This window comes from Nyctibius grandis, chromosome 3 (genome assembly GCF_013368605.1).
Source record: "Nyctibius grandis isolate bNycGra1 chromosome 3, bNycGra1.pri, whole genome shotgun sequence".
In the NCBI taxonomy this organism is placed as follows: Eukaryota; Metazoa; Chordata; class Aves; order Nyctibiiformes; family Nyctibiidae; genus Nyctibius; species Nyctibius grandis.
The window spans coordinates 67,920,213-67,934,877 of NC_090660.1; the positions used below are offsets into that span (position 1 = coordinate 67,920,213).

The 14,665-nt window shown below is 38.0% G+C and overlaps 1 protein-coding gene across 2 annotated transcripts in view; it reads right to left on the reverse strand.

Annotated features, from left to right (window-relative positions):
* ST18 (ST18 C2H2C-type zinc finger transcription factor) overlaps window positions 1-13,950 on the reverse strand; it is a 176,610-nt gene extending 162,660 nt beyond the window's left edge. The window contains exons 1-2 of one of the 2 annotated variants that reach the window (XM_068396197.1): window positions 13,888-13,950; window positions 13,445-13,580 (exon numbers count right to left, since the gene is read on the reverse strand). The gene's annotated coding sequence lies outside the window, so the exon portion shown is untranslated. Of the gene's footprint in view, window positions 1-13,444; window positions 13,581-13,737; window positions 13,780-13,887 lie in introns of those variants that run through there. The other variant, XM_068396198.1, reaches the window with a different exon arrangement.
* Window positions 13,951-14,665: the final 715 nt, after the last annotated feature.

A 14,665-nucleotide genomic window follows, 5' to 3' on the forward strand; every position in this document is an offset into this window, starting at 1 on the left:
AGAGCTTCTGTGGGACCACAAATGTGGATTTCTCTTCCATCAGAAAACTGATGGATCATTCCTGTAGATCAAACAAATCAGAAAAAGGTTGCAGCTATGAAGAAATTATAGTAATAGGAAAAAGTAGTAAGTGGAAGGCCTGGCACAAGGAGTTCCACTGTACCAGAGGCCTAACAGGTGAGAATGGTTTCAGTGACAGAAAAAGATTGAGGATTCTAGCTAGACTATTCATCTGCACATAATAATACTTGAATAGAGGGGTCCTGAATCTTCAGTAAGTGCATGCAGAGACAGAAGGCTTATGTACAAAAAGCAACTTTTCTTGAGCTAGTGTTTGCAGATGGCCGCAGTCTCCTGTCTCATGTCCCCAAGGTCATGTAGTTAGTTATTGGCCAGTTTGGATGTTCTCTAAAGCTTTTTAGACTTACAGTTCTTCTACCAGAAGTGTGAATTCATTCAAGACCAGATAAGGCTGACTCTCCAGTATTCACAGATATGTGCAATTCAAGGTAATGAAAAATCCCTTTGGTTGTCTGCATTTCAAATGCAACCCTGCAGATACAAGTGTAGATAGTGGTAGTATGGTATATTGGCTTGGCTAGTAACCAGGTAATAGAATCACAGAATCAACCAGGTTGGAAGAGACCTCTGGGATCATCGAGTCCAACCATTGCCCTGACACCACCACGTCAACTAGACCATGGCACTAAGTGCCATGTCCAGTCTTTTTTTAAACACATCCAGAGATGGTGACTCCACCATCTCCCTGGGCAGCCCATTCCAATGTCTAATAACCCTTTCCGAAAATAAATTCTTCCTAATGTCCAACCTGAACCTCCCCTGGTGAAGCTTGAGGCTATGTCCTCTTGTCCTATCACTAGTTGCCTAGGAGAAGAGGCCGACTGCCACTTCACTACAACCTCCCCTCAGGTAGTTGTAGACTGCAATAAGGTCACCTCTGAGCTTTCTCTTCTCCAGGCTAAACAACCTCAGCTCCCTCAGCCGTTCCTAGTCCTCATGTCTAGGGAAGGGATATGACGATGATCCACAAGGGAGGGCCATCACATAACGCTTGTCTCTACTGTGCCTCACATTTGGGAGATTTAGGCTGCATATCCTTGATAGGCATAACCTTGATATTATGTGCTTCCCTCAGCTCAGTCCCCAGGCTCTTCCGTGATTAACTGAATAACTCCATTTGCAGGACATGATACCTAGCTCTGCAGTTCTGGGGCACTGTACATTACTGGCACTGAAGTTATGATAACCAAGGCTGAATGGTCATGTAGCTTGCCTACATGATGACACAATCCCTCAGGTCATTATTTGCAGAGGGCTCCAATCAGAAACTCAAGCATTACAATAACCTTAAAGCTAATCTTATAATGTAACAAACTACTTTTGTGGCAGAAATTTACTTCTCTGTCCTGGAAAACTTGGATAATATCTCTATTCTTGCACCGAACTGTGGCTATGAACTCTAAAAGCAAAAGAAAGAAACGCAAATAAAAAATAAGCACTTGATATCCATTCTCCTCTGTGATATACCTCTGCACCAACCTCTGCTCTCACCTTAAAATTTATAAAATGCCTTTTACAAAAAAAGAGATACTGAAGCTTTTATGGTAGTTTCGAGAAGATACTTCACCATCATACTGACTAGCAGCAGGGAAAAGCAACTTAGAAAACTGCTTTTTCATGGAGTAGGTGAGCAATAATCTATCAGGAACAAATTGTGATACTGCCAGAGCAAATGCAGGAAAAAATATTTCAGAACCGTCACACAGCTAATTCAAATTGACGGGTATTAAACAGGATTTGCCCACAACTAGCTTGCACATTTTCTACGCTGCATTCTTAAAAATATTGCTTCAAGATGTGCAACTACAAGGCTAAATTGATGAAACTCTTTCAGATACCACAAAAGAAAAGAAAAAACAAATTGCATGGGGTGTGAAAGATGATTGCCAAACATACTACCATGAGATTTCTAATTTTCAGTCATATGTTTTAATATTAAATCCAGGGTTGACAAGTACACATTCCTTAACAAAAATGTCTTATGGAGTTTCACCATTGCAATTTGGCAACCTAATCTTCAAAAGTGCTAAGTATTCAACAGCATTAAAAGTGAATGAAAAAGTAAGATTTTCAAACCATACAGAAGTATTTGTATATGGACTTCAACATACTTTCTTATCAAGCCCAAGCTCACTCAGTTACACATTCTGGGTGGATATTTTATAGTTGAAGTTTCCACTGAAAATCAGAAATGCCAAATTTAAAACGGCTGAAAGGAAAAAAAGAATTTTTGCCTTTTCTGCTTCTCAGTCACAAATACGCCATCATAATGTCTTTTATTTTTTACTATGCAGCTTTATTTCAGTATTATAAAAACCTCTTTTCTAGATATGAAAATGTTGTTGATAATTGCTTTTTCATTTATGAAATGATAGATTCTCCCTCCCAGGTCTTCATTCTCTTTCTGCAGGAATTTGATTGGCAGGTATACACACCCGAGAAATCCCTGCCAGAATCCAGGTGTATGATACAGAATATGCTTCCTTTCCTCATGATCATGATAATATAAACACAGAATGCATAGTCTTGCTGTGTAGTGTGAGAAGTTATATAGGTGATCTATATTTCCATAGAGGGTTTATAAGGGCATGATTACTTTCTATAAAAATATTTTAAAATCCTTTTTAACTGTTAGGATTATATCTGTTGACAGTTAGAAAAGGGTGCTTTTTATTTTCAAATGTCTGTTTGAAATTTGGCACTAATTTGATGTGACTACAGCTAAACTGTGAGGTTCATTTAATGCATTTCTGTAATAGGCACAAAAATTTAAGAAAGGCGACCTCATGATTTAACGAGATAAATGAACAATACTAAATTGCTCTTTGTTATCATGATAGCACCTCTGTCGATTTTTAGGTTCACAAACCCTCAGAAAACTTAAAAAATTGAAAGTGCCTAAGTGTGGCATTTGTTTTGTTGTTCTACTGATACAGAAGGCAACATTTCTTGTGCCATAGTAGCCTGTCCTTGTTCCCACACCTGCCACACAGCGCCGATGAAGTCAGCAGGAATGGGACGTGCCTCACAGCTCCGTGCCATGGGCTAGCAGGCTCCTGCAGCCAGGGCTGAGTTTGTTACACTGATTTACAGGGGCTGTAGCTTTGCTGAGAACAACTTCCGCTTCCAGTAGAACAGGAACTCAGGTAGTATGAAATGTGACATGTTTCAAGGGAAACAGTTTCCTTTTTATCAAGCATCTCGATACTAGCAAACAAAGATAGCAAGCTTGTTCCAAAATGAAGCTCACAGGCTAAGAGAGGAAGAGCATTTACCATATGGAATTGATCCATTTTAAGCATTTTAGTTGGTGAACATGTAAGAGAAGATAAAAAAAAAGAAAAAAAAAAGAAAAAAAATAGAGTCTGAAACAGATAATCTGGCATGAATCAGGAACAATACTTCGTAGGTGGGCCCAGCACAAAGCAAGGTCTATTAGGCTCAAAGGACACTGCAACAGAACAATGGAAGCAGACAGGAAGTCTGCAATAATAAATATGCCCATTGGGCCAGTGCCACTGCCTAGCATGGCATAGATACATACAGAAGGATTATACACTAAATGGTGCAAACACAGTCCAGTCCATCTGTCATAAACATTAAGTCCAAAGGCCACAGGTGCAGATGGCACTAAAAAGTAAAAATTACACCCAGACAGAGACCACTTCATGTAACACGGAGAAGAAAAAAAAAAAACAACAAAGCAAAACAAAACAAAACATAACAAATCCAGTGATTTGTTTCCAATCAATAAATGTTTTCAGAACGTCCTTGACAATCTCTGCTTCTTCCTTTCCCTCTGTCATTGTACACGTGTAATATACATTTTATTTCACAAAAGTACTTTGAGCATTCAGGACCATTTTTTATTCAGTTAAATAAATCTACCTGATATTTGGGCAAAAAGACAAATAATTTAAAGTAAGATTCAGTCCTTCATTCTAGTGTGTTGAGAAGAAGATACGCTTTCCCTTTGGAGATGGAATCTGTTAGGCTCCAGGTGCATCCTGTCTGAGGAATGTTTCCATACTAAAAAGCTTAATATAAAGGAGGAGAATGTACTTCTCTCTCTCATAGTCCAGGTAAACAGAAAAGAAAGTTGCATCCTGTTAAGTTCCAAAAAGCAGCAAAGAATTTCTGTTCTTTAGTCATTTTACATAACACTTGTACATGACACTGATTTCTCATACTGAAGTATCTTTAATATGTTCATAATATCTCTACATTATGTACATAATAACAGCTACACACCACAGAAAACACCTTATAGAATGATTTAATCTGCCATAATTTTCTTCTTTCACAATCATCACAAGCTAGTAATTGAATATCCGGGGATAAATGGGATCAGACCACCAAAAAAGAGCTCTAAGAACAGTTCATCTAAGTGAAAAGAGTCTCCAGATAAAACACTGGCACGCCAAGATTTCATCTTTAGTTACCAAATCAGCTCTATGAGAAACTTGTGGAAATCAGAATTTCAGGTTTGTCCTTTTTCAGCCATTCTTTGATGCAGTTGTAGAACTTGCACTATCACTTCTCAGGTTGTCAGCTGATTAAAGGAGGGATGCCAATTCTTTAGCAGCACTAAAATTGTGTAAACAATTTTTGGTTAGAATAAAGTTTATTTTGAGTTTATCACCTGACTAATTTGATTTTGTAAGCCTCTGTGACAGTTAGCCATGGATTAGAACTAGGGACATTTCCAGCATCCAATTTCCAAGTGTTTATTCTCACCCTGATGCTGGATCAGTAGCTCTGACTTCAGCTGCTCCCACTTGCTCTGCTTCCCACTGTCCTCAGTGACCAGGAACAAGAAGAAAGCTTCCTCTCTCATTGACTAGGTCTGCTTGTGTAACTGTGAGCAGATGAGACCTTGCTCTGCCATATATATAGTGTCCTGAAGTGTGGCTGTCCCACTGCACTGTTAATATTTAAATTAAATGTGTAAAAAAGAAAAGTCATATAAATGTGTTACTATTTTTCTGAAAGTGAAGATGATACTAACTCTACAGGACATGCTAACACTACCCATGCAAACATGAACAGAAAATGAGAAACTATTGAGAGATAACAAAGTGTGAAGCTAATAAACTTTATAGATAGTGCAATGAAGAATGACTGGATTTCACAGGCAGTTGAGAGAAAGTTATGTGATCAATGGCCAAATTTCATAGATAGTTGAAGGGGAGCACTGGGGGCCTTCTGGTGGGTACAGTCATGCAAGGCCAACACTGACGAGGCAACTGTAGCAGAAATTCCATGCAAGGCCATGAATACATCAGCAATGGTATCAGAAATACTGAACTGGCAAAGAGATATAGCAAAGCTGGGAGCAGTGGGGAGAAAGAAATTGGGGCAGACTGTTTTTTGGGAGGAGACTGAAGCAGGAACGAGTTAAGCAGAGAGATGAAAAAGAACATCAAAAAGTAGAAAAGGAAAAAGATAAGAAATAGAAAAAGTGATTAATAGTTATGCACGTCCTGTGAACAGTGCTGCCTGCTGGGTATTCCTGCATTTGATCAGCACAGCCTGAGTCAGGACAACAAACCAAAAGTGTAAACATACAATGCATATATCAAACTTGCTTCTGCAGTCAGGAGGAAGTGAGTGAGGGAGAGGTGCTTTCCCTGGCCTAACAGGAGAACATGTGGATGGGACAGATTGAATATTCTGGTACCACTCTGTTGGTGTCCATTCCAGGGCTGATCACACTGACATCTTCCCAGCCACTTCCTAATATCTTCTGGAGTATAAATCCATACAGTACAAGATTGATTACAATGTATTTCACATTCCTAAGTAGAGTATTTTCTACTGATGACCCAAGAGAGCTCATGAACCCTTTCCTCTTCCTTTTAGCCCCTTGTTCTCACTGTTAGTCATGTTGATTTGGCACAAGGAAAAGACAGGCTACAAATTTCTGCTAACCACTCCCTTTGTTCTACTATTTTCACTTCCAAAAAAAAATGCATCAGATTTCTTATGGCTTCCACATTTCTCTCTTCCTGAGCAAAAATATTCTCATCAAATTTCAGGGGAGAAGAACAAAAACAGGTCATAGGCACCATCAAATCAAACCAAGGCACAGTTCAGCATCCATAGGCCATCGGTTCCTTACCAACAGCATTCACCACCCCAGCCAAACACCTGTAACTAGTAGATTTCCAACATCCCAGGAGCAATGGCAAGGACTGCTCCACAGGAAGAAGCCTCACAGCAGGCAAAGGAGACCTGGATAAGCCATCAGATTACATTTAGAATGTCAATTTTTTATATTTTACATTATTACCCAAATGAAAACAATACTTTGTCCTTACAAAGCAGTGCAGCACTACATCTACTGCAAGGGAGTCTCTTGCAACATTTAGAGATTCATTAGAGCTCCTTAACAACTCAAGCTCATCTGGTGCACGGGAATGGGTGAGCTTCCTTAGGAGGCAGGAGGCACTATTCACTTACAAGAAAAATGGTATTTCAAAAGTTGTAACACTATTATTTTCTCAGGATTGCTCTGCCTAAACATGATTTTTTTCCTGCAGGCATCTCTTCTCCAGATTAAACAAGCTCTGCTTTTTCGGAGTCTCTTCACAGGGCATATGCTTCTGCCTCCAACCATCTTGGTAGCTCTCCACTGAACTTTCTCCAGTTGATCAACATCTGTCTTGTATGGGGGTACCCAGAACTGAATGCAATGTTCTAGATGTGGCCTAATTAGTACCAAATAAAGGTAAATAACAACTTCCTTTGATCTACTAGCTATTTTGCTGTTGATACAGTCCAGTGCTTTGTTAGCCTTCATCAGTCAGTTTAACCTGCTGTCCACCAAGACACTTATGAAGGTATTAAACAGGATGGGTTTCTGGACAGTCCCCTGAGAAACGGGCATCAAGTCAGTGTATGAACCATTAGCCACTACCCTTTGAGTCTGATGATCCTTCCAGTTTTCTACACATCTAGTAGTCCATCCATCTACTCCATAACAACCCTGCTTGACTATGATGATGTTGTGCTGAAAACCATGCAAAAGTCAAAGCAGATGACATCCCCTGGTCCCCTTAACCACAAATCCAGTCAATCCAGTCATCTCATCATAGGATGCAATCACGTTACTCAAGAATTAAAATCCATGCTACTCCAAATCACTTTTTTGCAAGAGAACTTGGTATAAGCATACCAGGTACAAGCATTCACATTCTCTGTGGTCATCTTTGCCACTAACATTAAGCTACGAGAAAATCTTTACTCATACATTTTCCTGGAGTAGTATAAATCTGCTAGCAAAATGGAATATTTTTGACACATGCAATCACATGATTAACACTTCTATTGCAGCACTACTAATAAAATTATTACTGAGAAAAATAGATAAAATATTTCTGTGAGTCAGGTTCATGGGAAATGACATGTGTTCCTGCTTTGTGCTGTTTAAAGCTGCAGTTAGCATTTTTTAAGACTTTTATCCATGTTCCATCTAATTTTAATTAAATACATTTAACATCTTAATTCCTCGAACAAAATTAATGTCCATATGAACTTTTTGAGATCATAAAAAATATTAATGAACTCCCAAGCAGTATTTTCCTGCAGAAATTTCATAATGTTGTTTATATTAATATACCTATATAGATATGAAATATGAGTGTGTTGATAGAAATACAATCTATATAAATATAGATTAAAAGCTTTCAGAAAGACACATTTCTTTTTCTGGGTCAACATAAAACCCCCGAAGAATAGTCAAATAAAGTAGTCAAATAACATTGCTATTCATTGTATTTTTACAATTTTGGGAAAACCTAGTACATACAATTGAAATATAGATTTGTCCTTAAAGTACAAAAGGAAAAAGTAAGACTATGTACTTGTCAAATATTTTCTATTCTGTGAAGATGGTTCTTAATATCCCCTTGCAGTATATTGAGTAATCACAAATACATTACAGAAAATCTTTCTGATGTATTACAATTTGTTCATAAAAGAGTCATTCTGTAGGGTAGAGCCAAACTGAATCGTTTTTAGAAGAGACTTGTTGAAAACATAAAGGTCTTCAGAAAAATCTTTGCTTGTAAACATAATCATGAATATGTACTACAAAAACTGAATTCACATTTATTTGGTTTACAGTTAAGCTGATTGATAGTGTGAATATTGACCTCTTAGACTCATAGGTGTAAGAGAAATAATCTTGAGAAATTTTCTGTGAAGTGGAGGTGATTTTCAGAGTCCCTAGAAAGCCTTTACTCCACCTATACCTCAGGTTTAATGTTGACATTATAAAGGCTACAAGTCCTCAGCTTCAGGCTACCCCATACAACCAGGTTTTTTCTGTTATCGAGATATTTAAGACACTCAGCACTTGGGTTCAGCATCCTATTGATTTCAGTGGCAGGTAAAGAATACCAAGGAGAGACTGGAATCTAAAGTTTATTCCTGACATATGAGAAAGCAAGAAAATGAAAAAGAAAAGCCTAGTATTGACTCGAGATACACAGTGAAAAGGACAGGTAACAAATTCCCAACAGAACAAACCCAGCTATACCATCTAATCTAGTACAGTCAGGAAAAAGCACCATTTCTGATCCCTTAAGCACCTTAGAAGTAAAGTTGCCTCCATAGACGTGCATCACTAAAAAGGTAGAACCACCAAAAATGAAATTGTTATATTGACGTTCTGTTGTGATATAGAGTACATTTTCCAGAATAATAACAGTTCCTTATGCTGTCCTTTTATTCCTGAAATGGGTGAAAAATCTATCTTTTTTTCTCCCTGTGGAGTGTTTGAAATTACAATTTATTTGCCTACATTTATCATTCTAATTTATTGGCTTTAATTTATTTTAGGTTATTTTGCAATCTGCAGCTTGATAATGTAATTACAGGTAAGGAACCTTAATTTATACAATTGCTGGTACAAATGCCACAGTTTTCTTGCTTATCTGAAGAGATTTTCACTAGTGCTGCTATCTCGATTACTGATCACCACTGACTGAATTAGTACTATTCCCATCTGGACACAAGCCCACAATTTTTTGATATGTGCTTAAACAAAACACACAGCTTCATAGTCAAATGACAGATACTTCCATATGAGGTAATGCAAAAATGTTGGAAGTCACGCCTGTACACATACACTAAGAGTGGAGAAATTTATTTGTGACTTAAATAAACACAAAACCTAGCTATATAGTGGTAGGGTAATTTAACTACACACAGATACTTTGCAGGGAAGAATTTTTAAAAAACAGCAAACAACAAATAAATCAAAGACATCAGAAAAGAGGGACAAAATGAGAATATAATATTACTATACCTGTAAAAATATATGAATGTAATACCACAATCAAGAAAATATCGAACATTCATCTAGTAAGAGACTGAGAACTTCAGTGATAAGATAGACCTTCTGTTCCTTAATCATGAACAGCTCTGCTCTAATCTTCTGTCTTTGGTCTGGATACAGATAAGAATAGCAAACTTCTAGCGTAACATTATACCTGGTTGAACTACACATTTCCAGCAACTTTATTTTGGTCCCTGAATTTTGGGGGGTTTTACCCCATATGTTACAGAAAAAAAGCAGGCCAGATGTTCATGAAAGTTAACATGTAAACAAACTTAATTGAAGCAATAGAAATACTTCAACTTTTGGACTTCAACATTGACTGGCTAAAACCAGAGCATTTAGTATTGTAAGAACCGCTTTAACTTCAACCTTTGCACTACTTTTCAGAAAAAGCATTTGAGGAGGAGGGCTACCTCCCAACAGCTACTGATGGAGAATATCAGTTACCATAAGTGAGCAGTTCCGCTGTGGCTCAGCAAAATACAAGAAAAAGTGAGAGACATGAAAAAGGCAATAGGAAAATATTGTGTACCAAAATGGTATGGACATCAGAAGCTTGCCTCGGGAAAGAAGGTGGGTTTGACTTCTGGATTCAAGCTTATTTTCTCAAAACACAATCAAAGCCAAGAGGGAAATCAGTACTAGAAATTGTTTCTCCACTTCCCTTTAAATGAAAAAGAACTAAACTGAATTGAATGGAATTAAATCCAAGCCTTTGGTAAGAAATTTGGACTCAAAATGGAAATTGTCAGTTTACATGCCATCATATGCATGCCACACTGTTAGACTGGACCCTATGTTATGAAAGAAATGAAATTATTTCTAAGTTTCCTTTGCCTCAGGGAAAAAAAAATATTGAAACAATCCTGTAGAGCTCCTGGTCTCACCACAGATTCAAACACCAAGACTTCCCTTGACTTTGCCTAAACCAGGATTTTACACTACACTTGTAAAGAGAGATCTTTTGCAAGACCTGTGATTGTGATGTTACAGTGACAAAAGTGTAGAAAAAACACATCACGGGTCAGACAAGCAACAGCAGTTTATATCTCTATCTCCTTCCTACCTCAGTTTATACTTTTGATAGCCGTTACAGTTACCAAGGAATCCCTCCCCTGCAGTAATCTTCTCCTACAGCCCTCTGAACTACGTTCACACTTGTGCCATCTGACTTAACGGCACACAACACAAGTGCCCATGAGAAAGAACTGCAGAGTCTCTGCCTAGTACTTGTCACTTTTAAGTGCATGATAAAGCACATAAAAAGGAAGCACAGTTTCCAATGCCCCCATGATCAGTTTAAAGAAGAGAATGAAAGGTAAGCAGAACAAGTGAAGAGGATTTTCAAAAATGTTCCCCATTTGTATAGTTCTATTCTCTCTGAATATACTGGGAAATTTCTCCCTAAGCTCATAGAGAGCAGATGTAAGTCAGTATTGCAATCAACATAAAACATACCATCTTTATCTGGTGATAAATTTTTTTGGTAAATCTAATATTTAGCAATTACTCTTCAATAGCAAGGTAGTTTTCAAAGTGCTTGGTTAAAGTGCAAGGAAACAGAATGGGGACATGTAGGTTACTCTTTCTAGATCCACAGAAAGCAGCTTGAACAGAAGCTTTTCAGAGATGCGCTTTTGCAGCTAATATATGTTGAAGGATCTTTTCATGCACAGACTATACGCGGTGATTCTTTTCCTTGCTTTAAATCACAAAAGGAAACCACGAGCAAACAACGGCTTTAAAAAGTGAAACAAAAGATAATTCAACTTTATATACAGTCTGTCTGCTTCTCCCTCTCTATCTCTCTGAATATATGTGTATATACACAAAGAAAAGACTTTTAAAACAACACTTAATGGTAATTATCCAAACTTGTTACCTAAAAATGAGAAAAATTCTTTTGTTACTTTACCTTCAAGTATGTGAAAACTTGGGTCCTGAAAGTTATCCTCTTTCTCCTAATTTTTTGCAACATAACCATCAGCTAGATGCATTTGTCACTGCCATATATGTAATAACTGTTATACTTTGGTTTCAGTAACGATTCCACAAAATAAGGTTTCCAGCATCTCTCTGCAAGCTATAACATGATGCAAAATGCATGTTGTTGCTTAAATTACTCTGTTTAAGCAGCCTGTCATTATCATATTATCCCCAGTATTTTTAATCTATCTTTCGAAGAAGACAGGAATATTGACTGTAAGCCACTGCAAGGCTTGACCACATTTTAAAGGAAAAGTTAAAGATCGAAAGTAGAGCATAAATACACAAAGCTTGGGCGCTCGCTTCCCTTTCAGCACTCTGTGCTGACCTCTACTGGTGTATACATCGTAGCTTTCATAAATCTTAAACTGCTTACTTTTATTGAACTTTTACTCTCTGTTGTTCAAATTCATGGATAAAGTAAACTGTATCCCACCCTGCCAACTTCTCCCTGACTGAGGGTCAAAAAACGATCAAGCTTCCAACTATTGGTGGCAGTTTACCTGTAGTGGGTGAGACACTATGAAAAATCATCAGTTAAAAAACCCCTAACAGTTACATATACAGCTGTAGAAAGTTACTAAAATCAGAAAACTCCATCTTAACACTTTGGGTGTATATTTTATGACTGACTTTTTTATCACATTTGTTTTATTCAACTGCTGTCTCATGTCTGCATTGTTAGCTGTTTGGTATATAAAATCTGGTTTTGTATTGTACAATACCTAGAATCTGACCCATGATGAGGACCACAAGTATTACTGCAACACAAATACCAAAGTTGTAAATATAAATTCATCATCTTCAATCATCCCCATTTGACAGACTTCTGATTCATAGAACACACTTTTCTCTAGAAGCTTCTTCATAAGAAATATTTGCTCTAGGACAGAGCTGGCAACTTATCTACCACATGCCAGTGGATCAAAATACAGTAGCAAGTTTGATATTATGAAAGTATCACTGTAAATGCTTTGTCAAACTAAAGTCATTACCCTGCCTTACTGAGAGCAGTGACGTGCTAAATGAATTTCAACCCATCCACTTTCTAACCGATCAGAAGAAAAAACAAATCTCTAGTTCTTTATGTGCCTTACAGTAAAGAGCAACTCTAGTTAGTCAGAAGTAAATGAGCAAACTTTTCCATCCTCATTTACCAGGAAACACTTTCATTGTCAGCAATACTCAAAACTTTCTAATTTTAAAGGCCTATTTTTAAAATTCTTTGTTATGCAAGTCTTTAAGAATGAATAACAGTTTTATATATCGTGAGAACTTCATTTCCTCTACTGCTCTATCGGTGACTCCAAACAATTTTTTTTTTGGTAAGTCACCTGTACTGGCTGGAAAATAACAATTGTTGACCACAAAAACAATGAAGTTTTGTTCTGTTGGTATACATAGGAAAGCAGATCACATACTGCTAATTCAATTTCAGAACAGCAAGATGCCTATTATTCATGAAGCTGTTTTGTGTAATAATGCATTTTTGTTTCATTTTTCATAAAAACCTCTGTAGTTAGTGAATATAAATAAATCACTCAGATCATTCAACAGGAATCTATAGCATTTTTATACTGTATAAATAGATATCTGGACTACCTGTATGTGGGTTTTTTAAAAAAAATCATCTCCCCCTGACTTTTTGAACACTGATTTCTCTCTCTTCTTTTACCGCCTCTGAACCGTGCACTGCTACATCCTAATGCTGTCAGTGCTTAGGACCACGAGCAACACACTGAAGAAACCCTGAAGAGCCAGTAACAAGCAGGGCTTTCCCCCACCGCAGCAGAAAGGTGTGGGCCCCCCCCTCGCCTGTGGCCATGCTTCCCCGGTGCTGAGTAGCAGAGTGAGGAGAGGGGGTGCCCGAGCAGCCCCACAGCCCCCAGGGTATCACAGCCCATTTGCTCTATGTCAAAGCAAAACTACAAGTGGAGGCCCCAGTTTAAACACCTGTGATGAAAACCCACACTTGATCTTACCCAGAAAACGCACTGACACTGGTTGGGTTTTTTTTTTTTTCCTTCTTACCTTTACCTAGTTATTGAGTACGGGTGTCCAGAAGGTCGCTGTTGCCTGGTCTTGCTGGATTTGCCACCACTCCGATTCTTGCACTGCTGCTTCTGGGACTTGGACGAACAACTGGATGTGATCTGCTTATTCTGTTCTGTGTCAGAAAGAAAATATTTTGATGTTCTGTCACTAGAACTGGGCCTTTGCTCAACAAATTAGAGCAAGTACATAATCGTTCTGAGATTTACAAATCAGCGTTTTTTTCCGTAAGTGGGAAATAGAAAATCATATTAAGACTTCCTATAACTTACGAAGGAGTGAAAGACATTGATTTTCACTGAACAAGGTATTGACTGGATCACTGTGAAACCATCTTCTTTCCAAGAGGCATTTTAAAGCAGTATTTCTGGTCAGCTCTGTACAAAATATTCCACAACAGCCCCAATAACTTTTTTCCTTACCTCTGGTATCCCAGTGAGGTCACATTCTGTTAAAAACATCCTGTCAAGCTTGGTACAAAAGGGCTCCAAAGAATCAGAATGCAGAAGCTATGCAACTTGCTGACTAACTTTGCTCTGTGTTATTTACCAACCACACAAAGAAAATGCTGTCTATTCAAAACACAGTTCAAAACTCTCTTCACAGAAAGTGAGTGAACAAACAGTCCCATGTCTGATGCTGTAGTCACATCTCCCATGAGGCCCGGTGATAGCTCTGGGGCATGGGACGGAGTGACACCACCAGCAGTCACTACAAGGCACTTTTGTAAACAAGTGTGTGTGTGCAGAGGAGGAGGAGGAGGCGGGTGTTACTTTTTCTTTGTCTTAACACTAAGCTATATTTGCTTTATCGTCTCAGAACTTCAGTCTTGCTTAGTCTGCTGAGTACATTTGCTCTAGTACTTGCATGATATTTTCCTCGCTATAGCCTTTATTTTCTTCCAGAAGAGATCTGAAAGGAACATCTGAAATTAGTGCAGAATCTAGATTTGGAATCCTGGAACCAGGTTAAGCAGCAGAAGCTAATTCAGAGTCTTCTAGACCCATCACAGAAACAGAAAAAGAAACTCAGTGGCTTACCCTACTTCACACCCAGCAAAATTCAAAACACCTGTGGCAAGTCTTTTGTTTTGTTTTGTTAAAGAAATAGGCCTCAGCTATAAAAGCCATACCCAAGTTTCAGGTGTTCAGTATTCCCAAAACTCAAAGTGGGGATTCTGACCCAACTTTATGATTTTGC